The 10,475-nt window shown below is 42.2% G+C and overlaps 1 long non-coding RNA gene across 1 annotated transcript; it reads right to left on the reverse strand.

The window, feature by feature from the left end:
• Window positions 1-3,506: 3,506 nt before the first annotated feature.
• LOC133213140 (uncharacterized) lies at window positions 3,507-7,415 on the reverse strand. The gene is made up of 2 exons (XR_009725702.1): window positions 7,058-7,415; window positions 3,507-5,086 (listed from the first exon to the last, which is right to left on the reverse strand). It is a non-coding gene; the product is annotated as an uncharacterized LOC133213140 (long non-coding RNA).
• Window positions 7,416-10,475: the final 3,060 nt, after the last annotated feature.

The raw sequence follows: 10,475 nt of genomic DNA on the forward strand, positions 1-10,475 counted from the left end.
TATTCTGCTCTCATGAGACCTCACCTGGAGTATTGTGAGCAGTTCTGGTGTCCTCAACATAAAAAGGACATGGATCTGTTGGAACAAGTCCAGAGTAGGGCCACGAGAATGATCAGGAGAGTGGAGCACCTCCCTTGTGAAGATCGGCTGAGAAAGTTGGGGCTGTTCAGCCTGGAGAAGAGAAGGCTGCGTGGAGACCCCATAGCAGCCTTCCAGTATCTGAAGGGAGCCTATAGGGATGCTGGGGATGGACTCTTCATTAGGGACTGTAGTGGTAGGACAAGGGGTAATGGGTTAAAATTTAAACAGGGGAAGTTTAGATTGGATATAAGGAGGAAATTCTTTCCTGTTAGGGTGATGAGGCACTGGAATAGGTTGTCCAGGGAGGTTGTGAATGCTTCATCCCTGGCAGTGTTCAAGGCCAGGTTGGACGAGGCCTTGGGTAATATGGTTTAGAGTGAGGTGTCCCTGCTCTATGATTCTATGACTGTGTCCTGGCACAGATTGACCAGGGAGACTGTGGAGTCTCCACTCTTGGAAATATCCAAAGGTGTCTGAGCATAGACTCGGGCAGTCAGCTCTCAGTGGCCCTGCATGAGCAGGGGTATTGTACAAGGGAGGTTCTCCTCATCTTAGAGGTGCCTTCCAACCTCAACCAGTCTGTAATCCTATGATTATAAAATAAGAATTATGAAGTTGATTTTCATATTTGCTGTTACTTAACATTGAGAATTGCTTTATAAGTGTTTCCATATTTATTTATTGTCTAAGCCCATTCCTTCCATGAAGGAATTTGTTTAAAATTAGTATATTTGTCATATAATTATAGAATAGTTAGGGTTGGAAAGCACCTTAAAATCATGAAGTTCCAACTCCCCTGCCATGGGCAGAACACCTCACACTAAACCATGTCACCCAATACTCTTTCCAACCTGGCCTTGAACACTGCCAGGGATGGAGCATTCACAACATCCCTGGGCAACCTGTTTCAGTGCCTCACCACCCTTACAGTAAAGAGCTTCTTCCTTCCCCTCTTTATGTTTAAACCCATTCCCCCTTGTCTTGTCACTACATTCCCTAATGAAGAGTCCATCGTCTCAACTTTTTACAATACTTTTTATTAAAATGCTTTGCCAAAAAGTCTCCTGACCACATATACTGATATCACAGAAGGTGGCTGTGGCTGTATCAGGCTCACACCTTGCCACAAGCACCTCAACTGCAATGAGGGACTGTCCCACCTCACCTTTCCTGGAATGCTGCCTTACCCCGCTGAAGGCAAACCCAACCTCAGGCTATGCCAGGTTTGCAGAAGCAGAGAAGTTCTCCTACTTCCCTGCTTCTCACCAAAACAGTGAAGAGAAGAGGTTACAGATCCTCTCCAGAGCTGCAAAGAAACAAGGGTAATAGTGGAACTCCTTTCAGCATGAGATTTGTTCAGCCATGTTATAGTATCTCATCTTCAAGCACAGCCTGACTAACTGCAAGGTTAGACTGACACAGATGTCTGGTGGGAGATTCTTGAAATTAGCAAACTGCAAAGCAGATTTAGGAATGTGACACCAGTTGCTGCTTTCAAAGGATGGTAAAGGTGACTTGAACTGAAAAATGGTGCATTCTCTCCTCCCAGCTACCACCTAAACTGCCTCTTCTTGAGGAGATCACAGGTGCCTTGATTAAATTCTTTTGGGAGACACCGCATCTTATTACAAGGCAGCTCCAACACTGGTTCTGTACCAATCAAGATTTTCAATGAACTGATTAGAAAACTTGTCTTGCCCAGTAGGGCAATCAAGACAAGTACATATTAATTTTAAGAACAAACAAACACAAACAACCTTTGTAATCTTACCACTGTAAACACTTGTTTTATTGAGTGACTTACATTCCCCCTAGGAGTGAAGCAGCTTTGATTCAGAGTCAGTCGTTTAGTCAGAAAAGCAAACACTGGCATTGTCAGGAGAAAGAGGAACTTTATACCCTTTAAAGCAGCATAATATAGCCACACCTTCTGCTACCCTTCCAACTGGCAATGCAGAAGAAGTGGATTTTAGCCACCACTCTTTTTTAGTGCAGTGGGAACATCCTGTTGCTATGGAACTCAGATTAGTGTTACTTCATAAGAAGACTAGTGTGGTTACCCCAAAAAAATAAGAGGACTAAAAGTGAAAAATCTCCATTTTATTGTCAATTAAAATGTTGTTTTCAAAATAATGTAGATGTATTTGCAGATAAAAGCAGGCTGGGTGGGGCAGAGAGCATCATGCATCATGCCAAGTCATATTTGCAGGGCTTGGCCTGGGAGCAGCCCAAAGCGGCCCAGGTTTGGTGCTGGCAGAGGCAGGAGTGTCATGCCACCAGGTCATAGTTACTGCAAGTCCTGTTCTTTGCTGAAGGAGGAACTTAAAGCCTGCTACAATGGTTTTGTTTTGCTTTAACCATTAAACAAAAGCAAATGCAATGAAAGAAAGCAAACTGTCACACCATTGCACAAATGCAAGCAGGTGTTTGAAATGCAGGGCAGGTTACTATGGCTAATTCAGGGGAATGGAGGTGGGGGAGAGGGAGAGGGAGGAGAAGAACTCGGAAGGCAAAAATCTGCTTTCATTGGAGAGTTGCAGTCACAGCAGAGATTCCTGAATTTTTACTTCACATGAGCAAAAAATGTGAATGTGGTCTCTGCTGAAGATGGCTTGATCCATAGCAGTATGGGACCAAGTTGTTTGAGCTGTGCAGTTTTAGACATGTGGATGGCCGCTTATGCTGAAAGCATTCCTGAAACTATCCCCACAAGTTGTCTCCCTTCAGTAGGCACTAATTCTCCTGTGTCACTGCAATCTAGCTTATTCAGCAACATGCTGCTGCAAGCTTGTTTTGTTTGCAAGGAATACATCAGCACCGGAGGCAAACCTTTCTGGTGAGGCTGACAATGCAGTCCTCTGAAAAATAGGATTTGATGAGGAAGGAGGGAGTCCAGGCTGGTCTCACAGTCAGCTTCTTTCTTTGCAAGTATTTTTATAACTGTCAGTCCTGAAAACTGAAACTGAGATCCAAAAGTAGAATTAAGAAGGGAGGGGAGGAGGAAACAGGTTGGTTCATTGATTGTTAGATTGTAGATTATAGCTATTAGTTAAAATGACAGCACCTGTAGCCCAATGGGGTACAGGCTCAAAGGCTATTAATGCACTGCAAGTAACATGATTTGGGGATATGAAAAGAGGAAAATCAGTGTGAGATTTAAATCCCAGTTTCTACTTTGAAAGCTGCCTTTTCAAGAGGGAGAAGTCCAATACTCCCCATTCACATGCTAATTCCCTTGTTTCTACAAACTGGTATTCTCCTTCACCTATCCACATTAGCATAAAACACGGAGCTTGAATCCGCATTTTTCATAGGATTCAAAAGACAACCAGGTTTCAAAATTTCCAAAATGCAGCTGCTCGGAGTTGGTTCATACATGCTAAATGCCAAAGTATCAGAAATGCAATACTCATTTGCCTCCTGCATCCAGAATGTAATTTCCATTTTTATTTTAATCACTAGTGATCCATTGTTCCAAATTTCTTTAAATAAATGTCCCCCACTGCTGTCCATAGCTTCTGCAGAAACAATTTTGAATATTTTGCAGGCAAAAATAGCAGAAGTGTTGAAATTCCTGCCGTTCCTCTCCAGAGTAGATGACTGATGAAAAGCATATTTCCAAGCCTGTGAAAATATGAGCCAGAAATAAATAGCAAATGAGATTATCCTTATATTGATTTCTCTGCAGTACATTCTGATTAACCAGCAAATCAAAGAGTTTTTTTCCAGCTGCCCCACCAAGATCGTATTCTTCATTCTCCGTATGTGTGGCTTCTGATAAGTAAGTGCTTCTTTTAGTTATCAGTTACCTGGGGTCTTTTCTGCTCTGCTATTCAAAAAGCTTGGTCTTCTTCCTGTACGTCTGAACTTTCACAAGGTGGATTCTAATACTCTCTTTGTTCTCTGTAAAAGATTCCACCACAAAATCTGTTGTTCACATCTTTCACAATCTATTTCAAAATCAGCATGTCTTGCTGAAAACATCCTGATGCACTTGGTCCTTCTTAAGGGGTTAAAGCAATCACTGGGACAACCTGTCTGAGCCTGTGGGATAGTTTCTATCACTAGAAGATTTTTTCAGGAATCAAAACCAGTGCATTTATCAGAGCGACTTTCACTGATATAACCAATGGTTAATGCAAGGTCTCTGTTGCTGGTGTTACAGTGAGCTGTCTAGCATGAACTTCATGACAGTACCAAAATATCCAAAGAGCTAGTAGTATAACCTGCCCTAATCAGAATTCAACCCTCCCCCACTGTTAATGGTCAGTATAACACTAGCCTAGGTGTCACGGCAGCAATATAATGTCTCTGTTGTGGTGGAAATGTGCAGCTAACTTTCAAACACCAAACAGCAGCGCAGATGTTCAGCTGCCTGCGATGACCCAAGGCTTGCTTTTGTGGGGACACAGCTGTGATGCCTTGGCTGAGTTTTGGTTAGAAAGTTGTCCAGATGCAAGAAAGTGTGTAAGCTAAAGCCATATGAAAGTAAGTATGCAGGGAGAAGTGAAATTGTGTCAGCAGTAACAGTTAGTTGGAAAATACTGGGGAGGAGGGAAAGATGCAGCACCCCCAGAAAGAAGGCAGAGATTCAGCAGACAGCAGCTTGGCCAGACAAGGGGTCATGATCCACTCCAAAGAGGCATGGAAATGAAAAGTTCCCCTCCTGACCAACAGCTGCTTGCCTGATAATATTTGTAATACCCAGTTGAGTAGCCTGTACTAAATTACTTGGGTAATAGTTAACACTTGAGTAATACCTAGCTGAGTAGACTGTTAGTTGTACCTGTGTACTCTGTGCGTTAGTTGATACAAAATAGTTGCTGTATGCTTTTACACCTTGCAGTCTTTTGGCATAGTAGAAGGTGCTCAAGGAAAAATGGCCCATGGAGAAAAGGTTGCAGGTGTGAGCATTAGTGCTGGTTCTCTTCTTCCTCTGCCCCAGCTTAATTTCTTCTTGCCACACAGTAAGACTTCAGGACCTCAAGTTACCAGATACCACCAACTAAAATGGAGATAGGTAACATGCATCACTAGATAGTATTGCTGTCTAACAAAAGAGGTTGCTGTGAAGGTTTGTTTTCCACTAGTAACTGATGTCAGCAGTCTCTGTAGCCATATTTAGAGGGAGAAAAAAACTAGGATATTAAATTCTGATAATGCTTTTTTAATCAGAAGGAAGGAATACGCTTTCACTAGAGGGCACACTGAGTCTGGATTTTATACATCCTACTCTAAACCAGAACAATAAGGTGAAAACCAGCAAGGTTGAGCACTGTTACTCTGTATGATTGAATCCTCCTAGATGGCAAATTGCAGAATGTCTTTAAAATGCTCCAACCCCTCAGCACCACAGACTGTGGAATAGGGCAGTGAATTATGTTACTTCTCTGTACGAAATAGAATATTTTCCTCTGTCTGTCACAATGTCCATCAACAGTGCAAAAGAACAAATCCCTGGGACAGCCATGACTGGTACTTCATTACAGGGGCAAGGAGAAAGGAGGAAATGTAGGCATGTTCTCTCTAACTATTGGCAAAATTCTCTAAAAGCTTTAATTTGAAGGAAACAACATGCAGTATAGAGATCACTTATGGCCAAATTTAAGGCCTGTTCCCAAATGAAGACTGGGGAAGATTTCACGTTAAGCATCAGGAACAGTGTCTCCACAAACATTTGGCAGGTAACATGGCTCCATAGAGTGTATCTGTACTGTGCCATGGTTGGTTGGTTGGTTGTTTTTTTTTTTTGAGTACTTGATATCTTCGTTATTCCCATTTTGGCCTAGCTCTAGGCTGGTCCCATGGGCTGAAAGCCTGCTGGCAGCTGAGGAGTGTTAGGTATACTCCTGAAACTCATTATGCCCTTGAGCTTCCCCACCAGAGTGCTCACAGATCAGCCCTCTGGGCAGCCCCAGGCATATAAGAAACACAGTTAGGAGACTTGCCTTACAAATGCTGATGCAATTTAAAACATGACTCCAGGCTGGCAAGCTGTAAAAACGCATCTCCAAGGAGTTATTTGCTTTGTGCCAGGCAGAGGGCGGACTTCGACACAAGCTGGAGAATCAGCCCTGGGTTCTGGCACCAGTGGTTCCACTTAGAGGGCGGAGTTGAAGTATGTGTATATAGATTCATGTCCTGTAGACAGTCTTGTGTCATCAAGGCTGAAAGTCAGAGCAAAGGGTGCAGTACGAGTAACTGCATTGAATTTGTGGGCTTTTTGCAACACAGAGGTAGGCTGTACAGTAAAGATGTCATGCCCACCTGGCAGGACTAATACAGCAAGAACAACTGAAATTTCTGCCCGTCACCTGGTTTGATATATGTTTTTTCTCTACAGGGATGGTTAGAAGGAAAACCACTTTGATTCTTACTGTTTATGTTATTAGTAGCAGTGATAACAACAGAAAGTCCTACTAAATAATTGGGGAGTGTAAATAAAATGATGGAACGATACAAATGTTCTGTAAAAATTGCTCTTTCAAAACAGTGTCCAAGAGGGGCTGCATGATATGTTATTTTCCCCCCCAAATAAATCATACATCTCCCTAACCTTGCAGCTGCGTGACGGATACTGGAGTGACAAGCCAGATTCATAGCACTTTTTGCAGACATTCCTCAAAGCAGCTGAAATGAACCATTCTCCCAAATTAAAGATGGAAAGACTAATTTAACTGTAACTAAAGGCAGAGAATCATAGAATCACAGAATGGTTTGGTTTGGAAGGGACCTTAAAGGTCATCTAGTTCCAAACCCCCTTCCACAGGCAGGGACGCCTTCCGCTAGACCAGGTTGCTGAAAGTCCCGTGCAGCCTGGCCTCGAACACTGCCAGGGATGGTGCATCCACAGCTTCTCCGGGCAACCTGTGCCAGCGCCTCAGCACCCTCACAGGGAAGAATTGTTTCCTAATATCTAGTCTGAATATACCCTCTTTCAGCTTAAAGCCGTGCTAATAATAAATTGCAAGCTTACCAATGAAGATAGGAAACTGCAATAAAAATACAAGGTACACAGCAGAAGGCTTACGCATCAAAGAATCACTTGCCTCCCGTGGGAAAAGCTCTCCGGCGTAGCCCAGCACCTGTAGAGCAAGGTAGGGAAGCGCAGTGCGTTGTTTAAGTGTGCCATCTAGTGACTGACGTGGGTTCGACTGAGGACTGCTTGTTGGTAAATCACGACTTGCAGCGAGCGCCTACCCATAGGAATTTATTGCGTTTCTATTTTTCAGAACATCTGCATGTCCCAGATGTTATGCTGAATGCCTCAAACTGCTCTTGCTGGTAATCTGATTATTGGAAAGGTAAGAGGGAGGGGGTTCAGCTTTCAGAGGCTGCTTGTTCTTAGGTGGAGTCACTGAGCATTCAGCAGTGATAGTCTGTAACCTCTGAAGTGCCTTACCCTGTGGGCACTATATTCCATTCCTCATCTGAGAAGAAATGTGAAACGGCAGGGGGAGAAAGGACAGTGATACACAATTATTTAATCATATTCTTTTCTACCTTTCTAAGCAGAGTAGGGATTTGACTCAAATACAGTGATTTTGGCTTCATGAGCAGAAGAAAGTTCCTTCTCAAGGTACAGTACTGAAGCCCCTGTAAAAGCATTAGAATAAAATAAAATAAAATTAATTACATTAAATAAATGTTAAAATAAATTAAATAAAAATAAATTAGACTGAATAATAAAAATAAATTAAATATTAATAAAAATAGGTTAAATGAGACTGAGACTTGCTGGGGAATGATAGCTGTTACCCCTGGTGACTGGCCCTCCTTCATCAACACCTCTTTGGTAGCTCCCTTTCCCTTGCTCTGTCAGCCACTTCTGCACATGCAGTTGAAAACTGCATGTTAGCTTTAAAAAATAACCAAGTTAACTTGAGTTAGCTCTAACTGATGTATGGAACCACCAAAGACCAGACAAAACAGGCTTTTCTTGGGGATATGCAGGATGCAGATGTTATGTATCAGAAAGAAAAATGAGGCATTTTGCTCATTGAGATCACAATGGCGGATGCTTAACAATTTTTTTCCATGAGAAATATTTTTCTGATAATTATTTTCACAATTTAAAAAATTCACAGCTGTCATAATATGTCCTAGAAAAGCAAAATGGGCATTGGTTCTCTGCTAAATAATATTCGAAACACAGGACAGTGTAGATTACAAAGCCAGATGTTCTTCTACCTGCAATATAGGGCAAACAGGAGATGCAAGAGACAGAGGGAACACCACATTGCACATGCTTGCCATTTTCAACTGTTACAAATAGCTGGAAAGGAGAGAAAACCCTGCAAGTAGCTCAGGGATGGAGACAGCTGTTGCATGGTCAGCCTGTAGCTTCCCAGGAATACAAGAATTTAGAGATGGGAGAAGATGGTAGGTGAAATTCTATTAATCATCTCTCACTGCAGATTTTGCGACACAATTACAGGGGTTCTTCACCCACTTTTGGGTGGAAGAAGAATGCAGAGAGAAGATAAGAAAATTTGGACATAGTTAATCACATGACATAATGGAGAACTGAGCAGGTAGTTGGCACTTAGTAACACCTCCCTCGTCTCCTTAGGAGGGGGTTTCTACAGAGACTGCTTTCTCATGTGGAGGGAAAGCACCCGTAGCAAGGCTTGTGTCAGGCAGCTACAGTTGTTTACAGAGAGGATTTGCCTTAGTGTCAGGGAAATCTGTTTAGACTGTTGATGGAAATCCAGCTTGAGTATTGGATAAGGGCTGTAATATTAGCCAAATCCTATTAAACTAATAAAGATTTCAGATCACTTCCTCATAAAGAAGCATTCAAAGGGTGGGTTTAAGTCTAGAAATTTAAGAAAGATAAATCCAAATTAAATCCTTTTAATCTCTTTCAATTTATCAGCATTCTTTTCCTTGAGGGGGAGATAGGCTAAAAACGATGATGGGGCCATTGGTACGGTACTAGCATTGTCTGTTCTTTCACGTTACAATAGCAATTCAAAATCCCATTACAATCATTTCAAGAAAAATCTGAATTCGCTCCTTTGCAAGGGATTATAAACAGAGTTTTTTTCTGAAGAAGCTGTAGGCAAGGGCACCATATGGCAGAGGCAAGGCTAACTTGGGAGCTGTTTCTTATGCTAGTTGCTGGCTTATAATATGAAGAGCTGCATTGGCTGTTCAGGAGTTGGAGGATCCAAGCAAAGCACGTGCCTGTTTCCTTCGAGGGGATGCTATCTGCTGGACCAATGCTTAACAAAAGGTCAATTTACATTAAAAACAGAGAATGGTTTGGTAGCCCCAATGGTGATTTGGAAATATCAGTATAAAACTTACAGTCAAATAATTTTTATGTTGGAGCAGACATAACTCCCCCAAACCTTCATTTGACATGCTCAACTTAGTGTTCATATGTCTTTAATATCTGTTTTGCATGTCACTCAGTTTAATCTGTACAAGTGGTTAAAAGTAGAGGAATTATAGGAGGCAGTTGTGTGTGTGTGTGCACATTTGACATCCACAATTTGCTGGTAAAAGAGCAACTAACATTTAACTCATTACTATTTTTAAGAAACTACTACTAGCTTCCAGAAGCTGCTTGATTTTCTGATGCATGATTATACTGACAGCAAAGACCATTGTAATGTCACAGCCACTTACCTTATGGCTCGGAGCTGTCTTGGGTCCTCAGCAGACAGCCAAACAAGGCATCATCTCACCAGGGGACTTTTTCAGACATCTCCCAGTTTGGTGGTAGGGGCCATTTTTGCCCCTGCAGGTGAGACACTGCAATCTTTAGGCCTCCAAGAAGAGAATTTCAAAGGGAGGAGGGAGCATGAAAGAAGAGGTTGCCTAGTAGAAAGCAGCACATAACCCAAAAGGAAGAAAGAAAGAGTTGGTTGAGCTTTATCTCCCTAATGTTATCCACAGACAGACAACAGGGAGGACTCTGTCTGGCAGATAACCTAATGGCTTTGATCTTCCTTGCTTGTGCATTGTGGGTTCCTCAGCAACTTCCAAGGCAACTGGCACAGCAGAAAAAATGAGTCCCCAGTTGCCAGGTGTGTGTTTTGTAACACAACAGCTGCTCGGTCAGAACTGGAGTGAAATGGCCAATGTGTTTCTTGTGAAATAAGGGTTACTTCTCCAGAGCTTGAAACTTGATCCTTTTTGGAAGTAAAAGATTAGTTACGCAGAGAAAATAAATAGCCTCAGAAAAACAAGCAATGAACTCCAGTTAAAAACATGAATTTTAATGCATTAGCCTCTCAGACACTTGCTCATGCTCTTTTTCATATTACGTATGAGCAAGGACAAGGGGATGCTTTATATGAGAGAGAGACAAGAAGATGCTCTCACAGCTCTGGGAATCTGACATAGGAAATATTGTCTATAACCAAAGCAACCGATTCAGATGT

Source organism: Neopsephotus bourkii, unplaced genomic scaffold, assembly GCF_033783945.1.
Source record: "Neopsephotus bourkii isolate Nb327-2 ecotype Australia unplaced genomic scaffold, CSIRO-AGI_Nbou_v1 NB_780, whole genome shotgun sequence".
Taxonomy (NCBI): Eukaryota; Metazoa; Chordata; class Aves; order Psittaciformes; family Psittacidae; genus Neopsephotus; species Neopsephotus bourkii.